Source organism: Ambystoma mexicanum, chromosome 4p (assembly GCF_040938575.1).
Source record: "Ambystoma mexicanum isolate Mex_15411 chromosome 4p, UKY_AmexF1_1, whole genome shotgun sequence".
Taxonomy (NCBI): domain Eukaryota; kingdom Metazoa; phylum Chordata; class Amphibia; order Caudata; family Ambystomatidae; genus Ambystoma; species Ambystoma mexicanum.
Window position 1 is genome coordinate 1,029,226,043 of NC_090927.1, and position 21,345 is coordinate 1,029,247,387.

Here is a 21,345-nt window from a genome sequence, read left to right on the forward strand (position 1 = left end):
AACACTGAACCCTGAAGTCCAATGCCCCCGAGGTGCAGACACAGTTCAATTACACTCTTCACCGGGGGAATGCAAGACTTATAGGCTTTCAATATGTCCTTGGCCCCTTGCAAGAGCCCCTTTTCTACTTTTTTGGGTACTAGAAGCTTGGTATGTGGCCTCTCATACACGTTTACGTTTGCATAATTAGGCTCTGTGTTTGCCTTTGTGGGGTTCCGGTCGACTATATTGCATGTGTCGCACCTGTCATCTCCCTGGTTACATGTTGTTTCCCCTGCTGCTGTTCTATTATCTGCCACTACATTAAGGATCAGCAGCAGAGTCTTAATCTGGGAAAGTTCGGCCAGGACTAAATTGCAGTTGTAACAACATACAAAAAGTATCCGTGCCATTTTCCTCTTTCCTCTCTAGTGCAGGAATGGGCGTTGGATTAGGGGTTGGGGGACGGCTAGCCCAAACATGCTGGTCAAAAGGGGGGTATCGCAGGGCTGTTGAACAAATACTGGGTCAGCTTCGGGCTCGCCGTCATTCCCAGTGACCATATGAGTTATAAATTGGGTTACTGTTACTATGTCCCTCCTGTCCACATTTGGTGGCATCAGGGCCCCCCTCCTCTTGGAGATAAGGCCCAAGAGCCTTCCCTCCTACCTGGTATGGGTAGCGTAATTTCAGGGGAATCAATCTGCCCATACCCAATAGGTAAACTGGCAGCAGATAAGGCCGTCACAGCTGGGTCTATGAAGAGAGTGGCCTTCCAGAACCATCCGCTGTGGCTGTACAGTTTGTGCAGGAGAATAGATGAGGGCAGGATCCCCCCCTGCCATGGGGGTTAAACAAGCAACATTCACCACGGCAGTAAGTGTGCTCCGCTGGGTCTCGGTGACTGGAGAAGCCTTGGCCAGGGCCAGTGTGCGGAGGATTGTCAGATCTCTTTGATCAACATGTGAGCATCCCCAAAAGTCTGTGGGTGCTGTGATCTCATGAGGATTTTCTGGCACGCCATGTGGCGCCTGAACAACTTTGTTTCCCAATTTCATATTCCTCTTCAGGAGCCTGATTTCCCGCTTTGCGCCTACTTCCGGGCCCTTGCCAAGCTCTGGACCATAGAACACAAGAGGAATAAGGGCATGATTCTCCCCAATGTCTGTGCCAAGTGACTCGGGCATGATGAGTCCCCAGGGAGTGCTCTTAAGAAGCGACTGGACGGAAACAGCAAATCATCTTTCAGATAGTCAAACAGACAATGCGGGCATCCCCAAACTTCAGTTTGTATTAGCACCCAAGTATTTTATTTTTTTTTGGAGGTTGGGGTACTGTGTTTGGTTGGGCTTAGGCTTTTTCAAGGTTGCATCCGAGGGTCCATGGGTCAACAAGACAGCAGATCCACTCTTTTTGGGGCACACAGAGGAGCTGAAAATACAGAAAAGAGATTACCTCCTTTGAAGTCCGAAGCTTGGCACAGGGACAGGGTTCAGACTGCAGCCACCACATTCAATTCTGTGCAAGAAGGTCTAGCAGGATACGTGGGAGGCAGAACTCGCCCCAACTGGCCGAAAACACCCTGTGGGATGCCAACACCCACCGCCCTTGTCCCCTGGCGTTCTTTGACTATGGTGGGCTAGTCAGGTGGCCTTAAACTGGAGTGGGTTTGACCAAATGCGGGAGCAGTTTTCCAGTACACTTGTGAGCAGGGGGCCCTGCGTGATACCAACACACGACGCCCTTGTCCCCTAGCGGGCTAGTCAGCTTGCCTTAAGCTGGAGGGGGCGTGGCCAAATGCAGGAACAGTTTTCTGGTAAACTGGTGAGCAGAGGGCCCTGCAGGATGCCAGCACCCTCTGCCCTTGTCCCCCAGCGCGCTTCGACCCTGGTGGGCTAGTCAGCTGGCCTTAAGCTGGAGGGGCATGGCCAAATGCAGTCGCAGTTTTCCGGTATGCTGATAAACAGGGGGCCCTGCGGGACGCCAACACGTGCCACCCTTGTCCCCAGGCGACCTTTGACCCTGGCGGGCTAGTCAGCTGGCCTAAAGCTGGAGGGGACATGGCCAAATGCGGGAGCAGTTTTCCGGTACGCTGCTGAGCAGGGGGCCCTGCAGAACGCCAACACCACCGCCCTTGTCTGGTGCAAAGATCCTTGTTCTGCCTACAACAAATAAAGGAGCATTTTTCAATGTTTAATGTTCGACTCACAAGGATGACACCTAATATAGGAAAGTGTCACTTCTGCTTAAAGCATAAATGCATCTCAATGTCTATATGCACTGTTGCGTTAACGTTAGAAGGCAGAAAAGCCAAACCCAAAGTATTCACATCTTCACCAAAAAAACGTGTTCCAACAATATAGATAATCACAGTTACCACTGTCTTTCTTCAATCCTTCAGGGTAGTGGACCAAATAAATCCAAGGTACTTTGCTGTCTCTATCCTTCCTACTCCAATATCTAAAAAAAAGACTAAAAAAAATAAAGGGAAAATCAGAACCCGGTGTAATTAGTAGACATGTTCACCTCTGCTAGTAAAGTAATCAGAACCCGGTGTAATTAGTAGACATGTTCACCTCTGCTAGTAAAGTAATTATTTAGACACCCTTAATGTCTTTCTGATTTCCAAATATTAATGTACGTTTCATGGGTAGGAGTTAAGCAATAATGGAAATGGAATAAAGAAAAAAATATGCTGCTGTGATGCTTAATTGACACCAGGTTTTCATTCACACTGATTTGAAGGAACAAACGTATTTCTAATTGTTTTGTCATATGTACGCTCCAGTTGAATTCATGGTTTTTGAAATTGAACATCACAAAAACAAAAAAGCTGCAATCATATATTTCCAAAGCCTGTCTTGGCAAATGGAACTGCTCTGTCAGCACTTCAAAACACGAATAATGGATACGTTTTGTAATTGTCCATTCATATCCCAAGGTGTAAACAATAGTGCTCTTGCAATAAAATGATGTCGGAATGAATCACAAAGGAGCTGAAACAGATGCAGATGGTTCAGTGCCTTAGGATTGTTGCATGAAATAAAAAATCTACACATATATTACAATTTGAAGCCTTTTTCTATGTTCATGGATACTCACATGTAGCAGGGCAGTTCACAAAGAATGCTGATGCAGAACATGAGGAATACAGTTCTCTTCCAATGATCTATCCACATGTCCAACAGGAAGATCCATTCAACAGGAAGATCCATTCAACAGGAAGATCCATTCCTTTTCTAATGTACCTGTGTGGCGGAGAAGGGATGGCATACTGCAGCCAATCTAATCTTGCGGATGTAAGGCTAACAGTACAGATGCTCGAATTAGAAATATGTTGAAAATCTGGAGTTGGTCAAGACAAAAAACAGCTGGTCATTATAAGTTTGGTGGTTTCCTCCCAGTAAATGCAGTGCGATACCACCAAAAGGAATTACCATTACCGGCACTCGGCCTGCCGGAACTACTGGCAGATTCTGAGTGTCAGTAAGGGTAGTTTAGTCCCAATTGCATGGTTGTCTCATAGGACTCCATGGGGGGCGGGGGTGGCTGGAATTCCAGGCACCAGTTATACCAGTGCCTGCAACACTAGCATTTTTTTGCTGGCTGGGTGCCTGACTTGGCTCCAGCTCTGAGATGGAGGTAAATCAGGTGCCCAACCAGCAAACTTGTAGTTTGCTGGTTCGCAAACGTGCCGGTAAACATTATTACTCGCATATTAATTACCCTCAATATCTAGGAAGCATTATGGAAGCATATCTTGTCACCATCAGTTGTTAATGGTTCAAGCAATTCCTGAACCTATTATTGAGGGCATTGCCGATGAGTTCAATGAAGAGATAAGAGGTTGATTGACTTGTTGACTTTAAGTTGATGACATAGACAACTTTAAACATCTCAGAAATGTTTTGTTCAATCAGAACACCATCCACCTGAAAACAATGCTATGTCCAAGAGCCTGTAAAGAATTGTCAGTGTTGCTGCTCAAGAGTAACATGTGGAGCAGAACTGAGCAAAACTGCATTGGCCATGACATACTGTTGAGAATGAACCTTAACCTTTTGGATCCCTCAGAACAACCACCCTTGAACGCCCTATGCATCAAAGCAAGGGCCATGCAGGCTGCTGCAGTCCTGACTAGGTCTGCTGCCACTTAGAGGATTCTCGTCATCCACACGTGGCTTCAAAGTGGATGTCCCTATGAGAAGATGGAGCCTCCATTGAAAAACATATGGAACCCTCAACCACTTGAAAGAACTTGGCTTCACAACGAAATCACCAGAAGCGACAGTATGAAAAGATCACCAAATGATCCAGATGACCTTAACTGGAGCTTAAGAGTTTGGCATCACTTGTTCCATCCTTGAACTTTCTGAGGGGTTGGATCGAGAATCATCAGTCAAGACAGCTCGAATGCATGATGATCTGATCAAATAACTTCCAGTGACAAGGTCCCGCTTATGCCTGGTAATTCTTTCTGGGTACATAGTTAACTTTATTAAGTAGGCCATATCAGTCACCTACTAGATATCCACCTCAGAAGCAGAGTGGCCCCTGCACCAGAAAAAAACCCTAATGAACCCTAGTCCTACTCATTCATGCGTTCTAGTTGAGTGTTAAGACTATATGCCTCAGAGAGTATTATTATTTTGTTTACTTTTTACTAAGTTAGTGCTATGTTTATCAATACATTATTACTGGTTTTTTTAAACAACCTTTGCTTATTTGTATCACTTTAGTATTTAACTTACCTGCGCCTTTGTCCAGCACCTCAGACAGGGTTAAACCTCGACCTTTCAAGAAACCTCAGAATATTTCAGTGGCTCACAGGCTCCCCTCAAATTATAAATTGGCATACATAACGTAACAGCAATGATACTTCCAAAGAGGAAAGTAAAACACGCGATGAATATTATTACGGACGGAAGTCCCTGATGCTTAATGCAGAGCTGAACAAAAAGGAGGATCATCTGTCCCTTTTAATTGGCTTGTAATTGTCTAATATGTATATGGGGTTCAGTAAATAATCACTAACATACATATTTAAATTACGCTTAACTTAAAACATTTTTTTTAAAAGAACTACTATTTTAATTGAAACATAACTACATTTGGTAATTAACAGAAAACACATTGACCTCTCAATCTGCGTACATATCAGATGTTGTGAGAATAAAGATTTTCCATAATAACTTACTAGAAAGTCTTAATTCTATTAAAGACAAGGCTCATGCGGCTGGACCTGAAAGATGCGTACCTCGCTGTGCCCATACATCTGGACCATGCAAGCTACCTAAGATTTTCCTGGGGCCACCGAGACTGGGAATTCATAATGCTCGCCTCCGTGTCTTTAATAGAATTAAGACTTTCTAGTAAGTTATTATGGAAAATCTTTATTCTTGCTCCTGGCTGGAATGCATTGTGACCTAAGAGGTTCGATGGACAGCTACAGTAGAATCTGTCTTTATTTCTTTTTAACTCGCCAATGCTGGCTAGAATGTTTTAAAAATTGGCCAACCGTCTGTTTATTAAATTATGGATCTATATTGTTTTAAAATTGAAACAGAACTATTGCAGTAAGAACCAGCATACATGTTTATTGATTTAAATCCTTACAATTCCCCACTATGTTGCGATTATTACACATTTTGTCATGATTTTCAGAGTATTGCAATGTGTTTTTCCTTTTTTGGTGCTGAATCCTTTCAATTGAGTTTACCTAGACATAAACGAGCACTAGCACAGAAGCATTACTGTAACCACAAACTTTACACATATATTCTTAAAGCAGGATACTTGTATGGAAGAGTGCAAGCAGAGGGATACAGAGACGTAGCATTTACCATTAAGAATTGCATATCAGTGTCGCTCTTTTGAGAACAGTATGGGAAACATAGTTGAAAGTCTTACCCACAACGAGGAATAGTAACACAACTAACAAACAATAAAGAATCAAAACATGCAGATGAACCATATTTAGGAACTGGACGTCATATTGTGCCTATCAACATAATCAAGGGATAAGGGGCAAGAGAGGAAGACAGGTGGGCAATGTCAAAGTGATGGTGGACTTGGTGTTGATTGCCACACTTGCAGACCCCTTCTGTTCTAGTATACCTCCGCTGCTGCCAAACTAGAAGGGAACTTCAGTTTCTCTGGTCATTCTTTAAAAAATCTCGTATAGATGAATGAACTGCTGAATATGCTCACCTGGCATACACCTGCTGCTCGCTGCAGCTCATAGGTTGCAGTTGCAAGGACACCAAATTAGTCCTGTCATACACCTCTTATGTGTTCCACCCTCTGCTACCGGCAGTATGATGGTGTACATGTTTGGGTGTGAGTGAGTTAGTCTGTGTGCTGCCCTGTGTCTATGGGTTTCTGTGAGTGTGATTGACTGAGTATGTTTGCTTGTGTGCAACTGCATTGAGTGTATATGTTTTTTTGGTGGGGTTTCGCTCTGCAACACAGAAGTGAAATTCAATATCAATACCGATATATATTGTGGTTGTTCCATTATGAAAATTATTTAGAGTATGAGTATGAGAGTCCTCCAAAACCAGGACGTTAGGTCACTTACTTCATCACAGCAACGTGTTGCATCATCGACAAATTGCTGGGAGACACATGGACTGAGTGAAAGAGAGCTCTGGATCACAATGCTGCCGCTTCTCAACTTTCCTGGTGAGTTGCGTTATATGGATTTATTTACTCATTTTACTGTTCTTCAGATTCCTGAATTATTTTCTGGACTCCACAATTTCTTGCTGGTCGTTGGTTGTGACACTTGTGTTTTGGATCTCATAGTAACCTAACCCCCGAATTGTACCCTGGATTGGCTTGTCTTGTTCCTTTGCCTAGGAGTTTTGGGAGTTTTTGATACTGGTGCAGGTCTCATCTCTTGCTCTTGTTTATGCTCTCTACCTGATCCTCATTGACCTGTGGCGTACCCTCCCTATCTTAGACCTACCACCCACCATCTGAAGAAGTCAGATTTGTTGGCTGCTGTATATGGATCCCCCTCTTTTGTCGATGTCCTTGTGCCATCGGTTGTTAGGTCCCTGCAAAGTCTCTGCCTGTGCTTGAAGCTAGGTGGTAGTTCACTGGTCTATGGACACTGTTACCTGGAAGTTTGGGGCAATTAACTAGAAGATCTGGGAAATTCAACAAATAAAGAGAAGAAAGACTGGGCAGGTGATATCGGTGTGGATCTGAAAAGATTGAGGGAACCTGCTCTCATTCTGATTGCCTTTCCTCTCTCTCCCTCAGCAGCTCCTTCCCCGTCTATCCCTACATTGCTGTGACCACTGAGTGCGGCAGAATCCTGAGGTCACTTTCGACCTCTTACTTTGGGAGAGTGATTTTCTTTCAATCCACTCACTGGAGTATCAGGAGAAACGTGTATAGTCTTCTGGAGGTCAACGAATACTGGTTAGTTCCATCCAGGATGTTCTCACTTGACAGGAACAATCTCACCTCACCCATTGTAGAGTTTTGTTACTGAGCCCAGTTTCTTCAATCCTTCTAATGTGTGTACTGTGATTAATAGTGTCAAGGACTGCTGAGATGTCAAGGAGTATGAGTGCTGAGGTGATGTTGTCATGTGCTGCGATTCTGATCCCAAATGGAAAATCTGACTAGTTTGGTGAGTCAAGTAGATCTGAATTTAAATTGTAAGTGATCTAGTAAGTTATAAGACAATGCATGCTCCAAGATTTGGCTGTTTACGTAGCTCTCTAGCATCATGGCTGGGCATGGTATGTTTGAGATAGGACACAATTTGGAGGGGTTCTCTGGTTGGCCAGTGTGTTTTTAGAACTGGTTTAACATAGACAGCCATGAAAGCTTTTGGTACAATTTCTATTTCGGGAGAGCAGTTCATTCATCTGCAAAAGTAGAACAAATATGTTTCTTTGTTAGGGATCTCTTTGTAGATGTTAGAATGGGCAGAGTTAAATTGGGGAGCGGGCTTTGTTGTCAAGTTGAATCAATGTTTTGAAGTCTGGTCTAGATATGGGTTTAAAGCTATTCATCGGTGGAGTTGCAGGCTGTAAGTCATTGAAGGGGGTTTGAATATTAATACCAATTCCATTCCTTATTGCAGCATTTATATCTTGCTGTATGTTTATTACTTTGCTTCTGAAATCGTTCTTTATATTATCACGTTGTTTTTTGGGTAGGGGAAGGTACATAATGTGTTCATTTTGAATAGTAACATTTATTTGTTTTAAGGATTTCTGCTTTGTAGTGTGACCTGTCTTTTGTAGGTAGCCCGTCTTGTGGGTTGTAGTATTTCCTTTAGTGGGGTGAGGGTGTTTAGTGCTTTGAATTGATTTGATTTGTGAGCATTTGTTTGGCACTCACAGTCTACCAGATATCTGAGCTTACCTGACATGGACCATACCAGGGATAAGACAGTTAGGAAAAAGGATAAAAGGAAGAGGTAGCAGAAAGGTTGATGATAGCTGTGAAACAATAGTGTCATTAGTTTCTGTCTAAAAGAGAGAAGGTTGTTCATATAGTGTAGCTCCAGTGGAAGAGCGCTTCAAATATTTCCTGCCTGAACCGATAAGGGCCACTCTGTGGTGCATATGCTGGGAAAATCGAGAAGATTATTGGTTGGGCATAACTGCTTGTTATGGCAATATATTTTGAGAAGATGCGTATGATAGAATGCCGTTTTGCCATAGCTGGCTTTGTGTACACACATTGAAGCTTTAAACGTAACTCTTGAGTAAAAAGAGATCCAGTGTAAACTATATAAAACAGCTCAAATGTGGTGACTCTGGAGAGTGTTGGTGACAATTCTAGCAGATGAACAGATTGGTAACATAAAACAATTTGTTATATATGTAGGGGCTTCAAGAAATAAAGAGTTGCAATAATCAATTTTCGAGCTAATAGTGGCATGGACAATGATTCCAAAGTGATCATGATTCAAAAAAGGTTTACTCTGCCGTAGGAGCATAAGGTGGTATGCAGCTTTACTAACAAGCTAGTTAGAACATTTTGAAATGGAAAATGTGTAGTTTAGTGTCAATCACAATGATTTCATGCTACCCTGAGGTTCTGTGGAGTTCCCTAGTAAGTTAACATTTATAAATGGTACATTGATCATTGTAAGGGTGTTTTGAAAGGAAACCAAAAGGATTTCAGTCTTGGAAGGGTTTAGACAAAGCCAGTAGTCTCTCATCCAACCTGGAGATTGAATCAATTATATCCAGAATTTGAGAAGTGTGACCTGAGATTGAAAACCAATTGAGTGTCATCCGCTTACTGTGAAAAGGCACACCTTGAAGTAACAGCAAATCATGAAGCGGTTTGGCATAAATAGTCAAAAAAACATTTAAAAGTAGGGGCGGGGGAGGTGGACACTATCGGGGACTCCAAATTCCAGTCAAGCAATCTTACAAGGGAAAGAATTCAGGAACACTCTAGAAGTATGATTGTTAAAATCATTGTTATGGTTGTTAATCCAATTCACTGCATGTTTTGATAATCCTGTCACTTCATCGAATACAATAGAGAGGTCCAAGCTCCCAAAAGCCACTTGGGCTATCAATTGTTCTAATGTTGTTAACATTCCTATCTGTAATAAGAGGTTTGTTTGCTGCAATTTGGTGTCTAACATAAGATTTCTGAATTAATCCAGCTTCGACTGACAGTGGTAGTTTCCCCTTTGTGAGTTGGGAGTTGATACATGGGTGTGTTGATAATAAAATGAATCATTAGATGATTGCTCCTTACTACCTGAATATCAGGTGGGAGTGGTTTGCTTCAAGTGTCAGGCCTGCAGTATGTGTCACCCCTTTGACCATTTGTTTGATCTGTAAACTGGCCATGTAGCTTTTGGGTGCTGACACTATTTGCTCCTCAACTAAATGTTGAAGTCTCAGAAGATTGCTAGATGTTTGTGTTGTATCACTAGGTTAGCTATTATGTCTTTAAAGGTTTCTGAACATGTTGATGTGTATGATGGTGGTCTGCAAATAAGTAGGACGGAGAGGTCTATTTGGTGGTTAAGTTTGAGGTGGATAATAATAATAATAATAATAATAATAATAATAATAATAATAATAATAATAATAATAATAATAATAATAATAATAATTATCATTATACCTTTTACAGTATGTGAAATCCATGACATGTGAAGCCGAGATTTTGAGGTGTTAGTTGAGTGTCACAGCCATACCTCCTCCTCTTTTCCCACTCGGTTGACTTGGATGAATTTAAATTTGTTGGGGATGATTTTGTTTGCTATGACCTTGTAGGCTTATGATCACCAGGTTTACATGATATAGAACATGTCAGAATTTCATGAATCCCAGTTCTGTGTTTGGAAATGGAGCAGGCATTGATCAGACTGCATGTGTCACGTCTCTTGCCTCTGGATCTGTGTCAGTGTAATTGGATGCCTAATGATGCTTGCATGCTCTGTGTGCGAACCAGGGTTCTGTGTTGTTGGATGCTTGATTGGTTGTGGGGGTCGTCAGATGCATGAACAATGATATTTCATTATTAAACAGGTCTGATGAACATATTCACCACATGTGGTTCAACCCTTATATCATAACATATATCATTATGGTCCTTTTAATTAAGGTAACATATCGTAAAATGGATGGGATGGAGAATAACTCTCACACCAAACAAGATGACTGACTCAGGAAGTTGGCAAATACGTCTGTTTTCATATCAATTATCTAAAACAGGGAGTACAACAGACATCAACGGATGTCGCACAGCACAATCTTAATGCATTTCATGAAAAATATAACTTTTATATCAAAAACCTGTCCTACGTGATGTCATACTATGTGGCAAACTACAGAAACCTATGTGAGATTGTGATAGGACTAAGGGGAACATCTAAATATACTTTCTATATCGGATAAGATTGTGATTGGGTCTCTTTAGTCAGGTGGGCAACTCATGCCCTCCCTTGGTGCAAGTCATCTTCAACAGTTATTAGCTTCACGTCACACCATGGCTATAAAACTATAAGGCCCTTTGTTAAATACCCTTCTACAATTGGCTGGCACGCTTGTACCCTTCTGGAACATTTTCTTCTCTAGCAGCACGTAAGCTGGTACCCCAGGTGCTGGTGGGTGGACTTGACCGTGCCTCCCCACCCAATTAGCCCATCATCTCATCACTCATGCTGTCTGCCATTCAAAATGTGTTTGAACTTGGCTTTGTAGTTGCTTCTCGTCTCTGGGCATACAAGGGAGTGTGAGCCTGTTGTTGTCAAGGTTAAGGCTTGCATGCCCACATCTATTTTTATCTTGGACTCACGTTATCAGAGACCATGAATCGGGCCATTTTATTCCATTTAATTGTCTTAAATGCAGGAAAGTGGCTCTCATGGTGTTCTCTCTTTGCAACTTAACAAGGGGCCATTTCGCTTCTCACATTTTACTGTTCTTTGAGAATTGATAATCATTTATTTGAATCCAAGCCTCGTAGTCTTCCTTTGGTCCATCTTAGAGCTTCGGCTTATTCTTTGCTGCACACACACAGCTATCAATCCTCCTTTCTCCACGGTTTGAGCTTACTAAAATTATAGCATTGAATGTCCAGATTCTACACACACACACACACACACACATATATATGCTCTGGAGGTTAGTGTCGTGTGTGTTTCTTCCACTCGAGGGATGAAAGACAGCATGCTGATTTAAACGCTGATGATCGGGACTGCCAACATAATGCTTCAGAGGAAATAAAGGTTCCATAAACCCATTACAGATTTACAGAAGTCTGTGGACAGAGTGCTAAGGAATGCAGGGTTGGGGTTCATTTAGCACAAATTAACCAATTAAATGTTTGCATTTTTTCAGTGTTTCCTTGAAACACACAGTTTAATCATTGTGTGTATATGAAATCGACATTATGAGTGCCCAGGCAACATGGGAGGCCACAAGAAGAGAATTGGCTTCTAAACTTTTTAATGAGTCATTAAAACAGACAGCTGTGAAAAACAAAAGAGAAACCTACATGTACAGTTGAAAACGGTGAAATAACACTACTGAAGGAACATGAAAAACTTTCAAAGAAGGAGATAAGGAAGTGGTGGGAGGAACATTCACTCCAAAACTATATCAAAGTCAAAAGGATTCCCAGAGGCTTAAGGATACTTACCTCACCTTCCTTTGAGGACCAAGATCCGGCTATGTTGGAAGAGTGGGGAGCTGCGACTAACTATTGCTCCAAAAACCTGTTGGAAATTCTAATCAAATACGCAGGCAACGACCGGAGGTCAATTCTATCAAAAATTGCAGAAGTTGAAAGTCAACTAACTAAAATCAAATCGAGTGAGGAAGGACAGAAACTCAAGAAAAACATAGAAAGCTATTTAAAAAACATTGAAGAAGATATACAACAAAGGAAACAACGTAAATTCCTGCGTGATAAGGAGGGCTATGAGAAAGGCAGAGTATACACGTTTGCGAGACGTTTTGATCAAATGAGGATGAAAACAAGAAGCAACACTCTGGCAAATATCAGCACAGATAATACAATGGGTGCCAATGCATTAACCATTGAAGAGTCCTCCGTATCAGAATCAGACGTCACAGAGAGTGAAGGAGAAGAACCCACCATACGTCTAAATTTTTTAGAGGAGATGCGCCTACTTTGCCAAGATGGAAGAACAGGCAAGCAGGCAAGGGGTGGAAAAACACGTGGCCAAGGAAAAGGAGGAAAACAAAAACGAGGAGGGGGCAGAGGGGCAACCAATACAGGAAAGAATACGTCAGGGAGACAACTTCGCTCTGGCAACTAGGAAATGACACCATACGAACTAACGCAGAGATGGCCATAGTCAACCTTTCTAAACATACCCTCACGGATAACCAAAAACAACTACTGTCCTTGGGCTTAAACTTCTGTCCTTCACCGCATTACGACTACCCTCAAACAAGAATAGATTTAGATCATTTTATTCTGAAGATCAAATTAATCAAATTCTTTGCAGTGAATCCACCTAAGGAAAGAAGGAGTGCCCCACAGGAGGGCAAGACCGTAATAACAAAGGCGGATTTACCAACATTATCAACGCTCATGTTCCTACAGGACGAGGGTAGCAGTACTTCTGACTCTGTGGTTATTAATCCAGAAGATCTTGAGATTAACACGGAGTGGCACAAAAGAAGTAAATTAAGAATCAAATCCAAGTTCATTCCTCCCATCATGACAGGCAGCAATATCGAAACGTTCCAAGATCTGGTCATAAAGGATCTTAAAAAGATCAGAGCGAGAGAGGCCAAAACTTTTAAGCCCAATATGACCCATTCATTTAACAAAAGCCTCAAGGAACTAAGCCTCTTGTCTGATTGTATTATTAAGGCATCGGACAAGGGCCGGAACATTGTTTTGATGGACAGAGAGCAATACACCAAAGAAGCCAATAGACAGTTGAATGATCACTCCTGCTATGAGAAACTTCAGGGAAATCCTATTGTGGACCTAGAACTGAAAGTAAAATAATTAATTGAAGTATGGACCGAGAAAGGTGTGCTAGAGTATCAAGAAGTGAGGTTTCTCTACAAACAATATAGTACCATCTCTACTATTTACGTTATTCCTAAAATCCACAAATGTAAGAAAAAAACCCTGGGACGACCAATTGTTACTCTCACAGGATCACTATTGGAAAATATGTCCAAGTACATCGATGAGACACTATTTCCTTTTGTACTATATTTACCTTTGTATCTAAGGGACACAAAGGACTTTCTATTAAAAATTAATGAATTACTATGTGAATCAGATTACATCCTGGCCACTATGGACGTGGTATCGTTATATACTTTAATCAGACACGATCAAGGTCTAAGAGCATGTGCCCATTATCTGAATACAAGATCGCTGAACTACACCAGACATTCTGAGATGATACTGGCAATGATCGATCTGTGCCTTAAGAACAATATTTTCCTGTTTGATCAAAAATATTACTGGCAGAAACAGGGCACAGCGATGGGCACAACGTTTGCCCCCTCGTATGCAAACTTAACCATGGGTTATTCGGGAAAGTATGAGGCATTTAAAGACCAATATGAAAAATACACACAACAAGTGATCATGTGGTACAGATACATCGATGACCTTTTCATTGTTTGGAAGGGCACATCAGCAGAATGGAAGGAGTATGTCAAACAGTTAAATAAAAATGAGTTCAATCTTCAATTCACCGAGACACATAGCCAAGAAAGAGTGGTTTTCATTGATCTCATTGTGTTCATCGAAGATGGAAAAATTAAGAGCGAATTGTTCAGAAAACCTACAGGTGTCAATATGCCTTTGCACGCCAACAGTGCCCACTGTAAGAACTTGATTTGGAGCATTCCCTATGGAGAGTTTGTTCGCTTAAGAAGAAATTGTACAGAAATTGAGACTTATGACAAAGTAAGCAAAGTCACCGCTTGGGGATTCAACAAACAGAAATACCCCAAAAAAATAATTGAACGTGCGTACCTGAGAGCACGACAACGAGAGAGGATGTCATTACTAGTGGAACCGAATGCTGAATGTGAGCCACTGACAGGGGGAGACAAACTACAGCTGGTTTTAACTTATGGGCAGACTGCCAAGACAATCAAACAGATTGTGAAAAAGTATTGGCATGTACTGACCACAGATAAAGATCTACCAGGTACACTTGGACCATATCCTAATTTCTCCTTTCGGAAGTGCAAATCCATAAAGGACTCATTGGTGAGCAGCTGCATGGCTCCCGAACCCAAGAAGAATCAATCTACCTGGCTAACACAAAGAAAAGAAGGTTTCTTTAAATGCTTGAAGTGTAAAGTCTGCAAATATGCGGACGAATGCACCACATATGTGCATCCCATTTTGAAAACAAATCAACTCATTAAGGAAAAAATCACCTGTGACTCAGAATACATTGTTTATGTTCTGAAGTGTACCTGCAGTAAATGGTATGTAGGTAGCACCAAATGCAGATTAAAACTGAGGATCTTACAACACACCAGGGCTATTAAGAACAGAGACTTTACTTATCCTATAGCCAAACATTTCTGGGAAACACACAGAGGGAAGCTATGCGATGTTTCATTCTTTGGGCTGAAACAAATTAATATTGGTCCGAGAGGAGGTAATAGAGAAAAACTGCTAAGACAACATGAGACCCGGTGTATTATAGACTTCGAGAGCAAGACCCCTCAGGGGCACAACATAGATGAAGAACTATACACCTTTTTGGGAGAATGATCCTCATGTGTGCCAATAGAAAGAAAGATAGACCCATCAGCCACTCATGGATGAGACTCATATACCCCACTCAGTATGGCCCCAATCCGTTATGTCATTAAGTTTCAACTTGTACAATTTGAGGGACTTAAACTAATTGTCTGACCTTGTGACTAATGTAGGTGAATGGAAATGGATCTCTCTCACTGGGGTTTCGAGTACAATAAGCCAACTGTGGGAGATAGATATTTGTGTACTATACCCATAAGTTTAAACTGTGAAACAACTGTCTCTTATCACTACTGAATATGAATTGCAATACTCATTATTTAATACCTCCGTACAAATGGTTCATTTTGTCGGAAGGCTTTTAATGTTTTTGGTCTATGGCAAACATTAGAGATTCTGGTGACTGTTGAGTTATCATAAGGACGGCAGGGTTGTCTTCCTGAGATGATGTGTTGTAAGGAACCTGGCAAAATAGTTCTTCCCTGATTGATGTTTTAGTATAAACGAGGGGACCACACACCACTTAAGAGAAGAGGGGAGGCATAGATAAAAGTAATTTACATTTTGCACATTGGTGTAGTACCCCCTTCTCTGAAAGAACATTAGACATTCCCGTTTTTTACAGTACCCTGTTCACAATCATTGACCGTACCAGTAAAGACACTGAGAATCTGGGCACTAAGCTCAGAATACATGTCACGAAGATTGCATTACGCAATCTGAATGAGGGCAGGTATAATTAATACTGTCCTTTTCATAGAATGATCACAACCAGGCATTATGAGCTGTGAATTTACTGTGAAATACGATTTCATACATTTTATTTGAATGTATACAGTGATTCGCACTATGCACAATAACGGGAGTATGTGAGAAATGCAAGTTTGATTTGCATGGAATGCACATAGACAGTTGTTTTGCCAGCAGCCCTAGAGAACAGAGCAGTCCTCTTTCTATGACTATGTATCACCAGAATCAAAGAGTGCAAATGTATGCCGTGGCCAGGGGGGAACCATGTGATCAAGCTACAGGAAGTAGCGAAACGCGTCGTCCCGTTGTTGGCCTCCATTGTTTTGATGCCGGGCTGGGGTTGCTAACCCTTGATTTTAAACAATCTTTGTAACCGTGAATGGTGTTTTTTTGTATAATAAAGGACAATTTTTTGTACAACAGAACGGATGGTCTGCAACCCTTCTTTTTCAAGGTTTAACCCTGCATGGATACCCGTTGCACTCCCACGCTGTGCAGTGCGGCTCACTTTTTCTGACAAGAGGGCTCTCCTGACGGAATGCAAGTTGATATATATATATATATATATAATGGTAATGGCTGTGTAGTTATGGTTAAATAAAAACAAAGAGGTGATGGCTGGAAGGTTTAGACTGAATCTTAACCACTGGCATTGCTCGGGGCAACCCTCCAGACCATCGTTCTTTGCCTGCCAAGCCATTACAGAAGGGGAAAGACCATATGCAAATCAGGCTTGGCCCCACCCCAAAAGGGGAAGTCCAGCCTGAACTGCTAGGTTACATCCCTTCTGCACGAGACCACAAGCATCCCCAAACATGTTTCACCCTTGTTGGGGCTCATCAGTGAGGAGTAGCTTGGGTCTCTAGGCCCAGCAGGCACGGGACCCACGTCTGGGCATACCCGTCCCACTCGGGGTGACAAAGCAAAAACAAAGAGGTGATGGCTGGAAGGTTTAGACTGAATCTTAACCACTGGCATTGCTCGGGGCAACCCTCCAGACCATCGTTCTTCGCCTGCCAAGCCATTACAGAAGGGGAAAGACCATATGCAAATCAGGCTTGGCCCCACCCCAAAAGGGGAAGTCCAGCCTGAACTGTTAGGTCACATCCCTTCTGCACGAGACCACAAACATCCCCAAACATGTTTCACCCTTGTTGGGGCTCATCAGTGAGGAGTAGCTTGGGTCTTTAGGCCCAGCAGGCAAGGGACCCACGTCTGGGCATACCCGTCCCACTCGGGGTGATAAAGCAAAAACAAAGAGGTGATGGCTGGAAGGTTTAGACTGAATCTTAACCACTGGCATTGCTCGGGGCAACCCTCCAGACCATCGTTCTTCGCCTGCCAAGCCATTACAGAAGGGGAAAGACCATATGCAAATCAGGCTTGGGCCCACCCCAAAAGGGGAAGTCCAGCCTGAACTGCTAGGTCACATCCCTTCTGCACGAGACCACAAGCATCCCCAAACATGTTTCACCCTTGTTGGGGCTCATCAGTGAGGAGTAGCTTGGGTCTCTAGGCCCAGCAGGCACGGGACCCACGTCTGGGCATGCCGGTCCCACTCAGGGTGACAAAGCAAAAACAAAGAGGTGATGGCTGGAAGGTTTAGACTGAATCTTAACCACTGGCATTGCTCGGGGCAACCCTCCAGACCATCGTTCTTCGCCTGCCAAGCCATTACAGAAGGGGAAAGACCATATGCAAATCAGGCTTGGCCCCACCCCAAAAGGGGAAGTCCAGCCTGAACTGCTAGGTCACGTCCCTTCTGCACGAGACCACAAGCATCCACAAACATGTTTCACCCTTATTGGGGCTCATCAGTGAGGAGTAGCTTGGGTCTCTAGGCCCAGCAGGTACGAGACCCACGTCTGGGCATACCCATCCCACTCGGGGTGACAAAGCAAAAACAAAGAGGTGATGGCTGGAAGGTTTAGACTGAATCTTTACCACTGGCATTGCTCGGGGCAACCCTCCAGACCATTGTTCTTCGCCTGCCAAGTCATTACAGAAGGGGAAAGACCATATGCAAATCAGGCTTGGCCCCACCCCAAAAGGGGAAGTCCAGCCTGAACTGCTAGGTCACATCCCTTCTGCACGAGACCACAAGCATCCCCAAACATGTTTCACCCTTGTTGGGGCTCATCAGTGAGGAGTAGCTTGGGTCTCTAGGACCAGCAGGTGTAACGCTCACCTGATTCTCGCAGAGGCGCCGGTCTTGACTGGGCGACTACCGTATCTTCAAAGGTGATGTGTAGCACCCGGTTGGCTCTTTGGGCTGGACCTCTGTGCACTGTATGCCTGACGTGTAGAGTAAGATGTCTGCAGATAGAAAATATGGGGTTAATGAACTGGGGTTATTGGGGTGTCCCTATCTCTTTCCTCTTCTCCTCTCCTGTAGACCCCCAAAGGTTAACGCTCTCACCTTAGGTAAGTGAATGCCAAGCTCTCCATCTGCCTCGGGGCAGGGTGCTGTAGCCAGTTTCTTCACTGGATAGGTAGCACAGGCCTCTTGACTTCAGAGGACTGCTGTCCGTCGTTTACTGCACGAACTGTAAGTTTCGAGTCATTCAAATGTCTTTTTAAAGTCTTTAGTAATGATGTCTCTTGTTTTGCAGGGTTCCGGCGATGGCGGATGACGGGCTGAAGTGAGTTGAAGATGGAGCCCGTGTGATGAATAGAAGCGCCTGGAAGCACGTGAGTAAGCGCTTGTTGCCTGTTTCACGATGCGCTCTAACTGTCTTTTTATTTTGCAGGTACGAGTTCGGAACGGCTGCAGGGTGCCAGAATACCCACTGGATTAGATGTGGAAAGGAGTAATGGCACGTGAGTATTAAAGTTCCCCAATGTCTTTAAACGCACCTTGTTTTGTCTTTCAGATGCGGATGCAGCGCCGAAGGCCTCCGGAGCGTGCGAAGAGTTGGTAAGCTTTTGTCTTTCAGATGCCGGAATGCAGTATGAAGACCTCCGGAGCGCACAAAGAGTAGGTAAGCCTTTGCCTTTCAGATGCCGGAATGCTAACCTGTTCTTTCTTGTCTTTATAGGTGTTGCTGAAGACTGGATTCAGGATGGTAAGCCTTTTTCCTTAGGCCCAGGACTGGATGCAGAAGACACGATGAGCGTCCTGCTGCAGAGGGTGCAGAATAACGCAAAGCAAGATTCATCCACCGGGTGTGGTTTAAATAGCCTCCTGTAGTGCTTAGGTGTCTCCTTCCACAGCCACGCCTAAGTAAGAAAAGAGTTCCTGGTAAGAAAAGAGTTCCTGCCTTCCAGAAGAGTTCCAGTGTTCTAAATCTAGGGAGTGGCTCCAGCCCCACCCAACAGGAAAAGTAGTTCCAAACAGAAGAGGATCAGAGGCTCAACTGGCAGGCAAGTAAGCAGCATGGTCTGCTGCAGGTAAGTCCACCCAAGCATTATGAGCCCGGCGCTTCCAGCGCTGGGACTGGGCATATTTATGAGCCTGGTGCCACTGGCGCCAGGACTGGGTCCAAAAGGTCCCAATTGGGACTGGTTGGCACTCGGAACCTGGGTTATGGATCTGCTTCCAAGGGAGTTGGGAAAACCCTGACCTTTTGGAAGCAGAGACCATGACAGTACCCCCCCTCAAGGCCCCTCCCAAACCGGGCTTCTCCGGGGGTTTTGGCTTGTCAGGAAATGTTCGGTGAAATCTTTTGATTAGGCGAGGAGCGTGGACATATTCAGCAGGTTCCCAGGATCTCTCTTGGGGGCCGTAGCCTTTCCAGTCAATTAGGTAGAATAGTTTAGATTTGGAGATCTTGGAGTCCAGAATGCTTTTGACTTCAAACTCGAGTTCTCCATCCACTAGGATAGGTTTTGGAGATTTGGTTAGTCGGGTTTGAGGTTGCACGGGTTTTAATAGAGAGACGTGGAAGACCGGATGTATCTTCATGTGCGGGGGCAAGTCCAACTTGACCGCTACTGGGTTTACTATGGTAGTGATGGAATAGGGACCAAGGTATCTTGGGTTGAATGTGCGTGGCCCTTTTAGAGATAGATATTTGGTGGATAACCAGACTTGATCCCCTACTTGATAGTGAGGGGCTTCCTTCCGATGTTGATCTGCTCCTTTCTTGTATTGTTCTTTAGCCCTTTGAAGGTGAGAAACAGCTTCCTTAAAGGCTTGGGTGATTGTAGAATGCAGGTAGTCTACTGCTGGTGTTTCAAGATCTTGGAGGGGATCCAACTCTGAGGTTCGAGGGTGACTGCCGTACAAAAGAAAAAACGGGGTTTTCCCAGTTCCCGAATGGACAGAGTTATTGTAGGCATACTCGGCTATCCAAAGGATATCTTTCCAAGTTTTTTCAGTTTGTTGCAGCATGCAGCGTAAATACTGTTCCAGAGTTTGATTGGTCCTCTCGGTTTGTCCGTCGGTCTGAGGGTGGTGACTGGTCGATAGTCTCACATCAATTTGAGCCGACCGACAGCAACTTCGCCAAAAATGAGAAATAAATTGACTACCTCGATCCGAAATTAGAACCGAAGGAAAACCGTGCAGTCGGACGATGTTTTCGAGAAATTCTCGGGCCAGAGTTGCTGCTGTTGGCAAGCCTTTGAGCGGAATGAAATGCGCCATCTTGGAGAATAAGTCCACGATTACTAGAATCGTATTGTATCCGGAGCATGGAGGTAGATCGGTGATGAAGTCCATAGAAAGCGTATGCCAAGGGTGAGGTGGGATGTCAATAGGGCGTAAGAGGCCTGCTGGTCTTTCCTTTTGACTCTTGTTTTGGGCGCATACTCCACAGGACATTATAAAGTCTCTGATATCTTTTTTCCAAGACGGCCACCAGAAGTAGCGCTTGATCTTTTCTGAGGTCTTGGCTATACCGGGATGACCTTCCATTAAAGAGTCGTGATAACAAGAGATTACTTTTTTCTGTAAATCTGTGCTGGGTAGGTATAATCGTTCTTGGAAATACAATAAGTTGTCCTTTACTGCAAAGTCCTTTCCCTGCAGATGCCAATTCTGTATATCTGCTGGAGTTACAAGTTGCCTGGCTTTATCCTTAACTTCCTCTATGGATTCTGTGGCGATTACACCCAGAATTCTTTGTTCGGGAATGATTGGTACAGGTTTAGGGTTGATCAAGTGTTCTTCCACTCCCATCCGAGAAAGGGCATCGGCTTTACCGTCTTTGTACCAGGTCGATAGGTAATTATGAAGTCAAACTCGGCAAAGAATAATGCCCAACGGAGTTGTCTAGAGGATTGGGCTTTTGCGGTTTTCAAATATTGCAGGTTTCGGTGATCCGTAATCACAGTAACGGTGTGTCGGGCCCCCAGCAGATAATGCCGCCAAGCCTTAAAGGCAGACTTGATAGCCAGAAGTTCCTTGTCAGTAATCGTGTAATTGACTTCAGGAGGCGAGAATTTGCG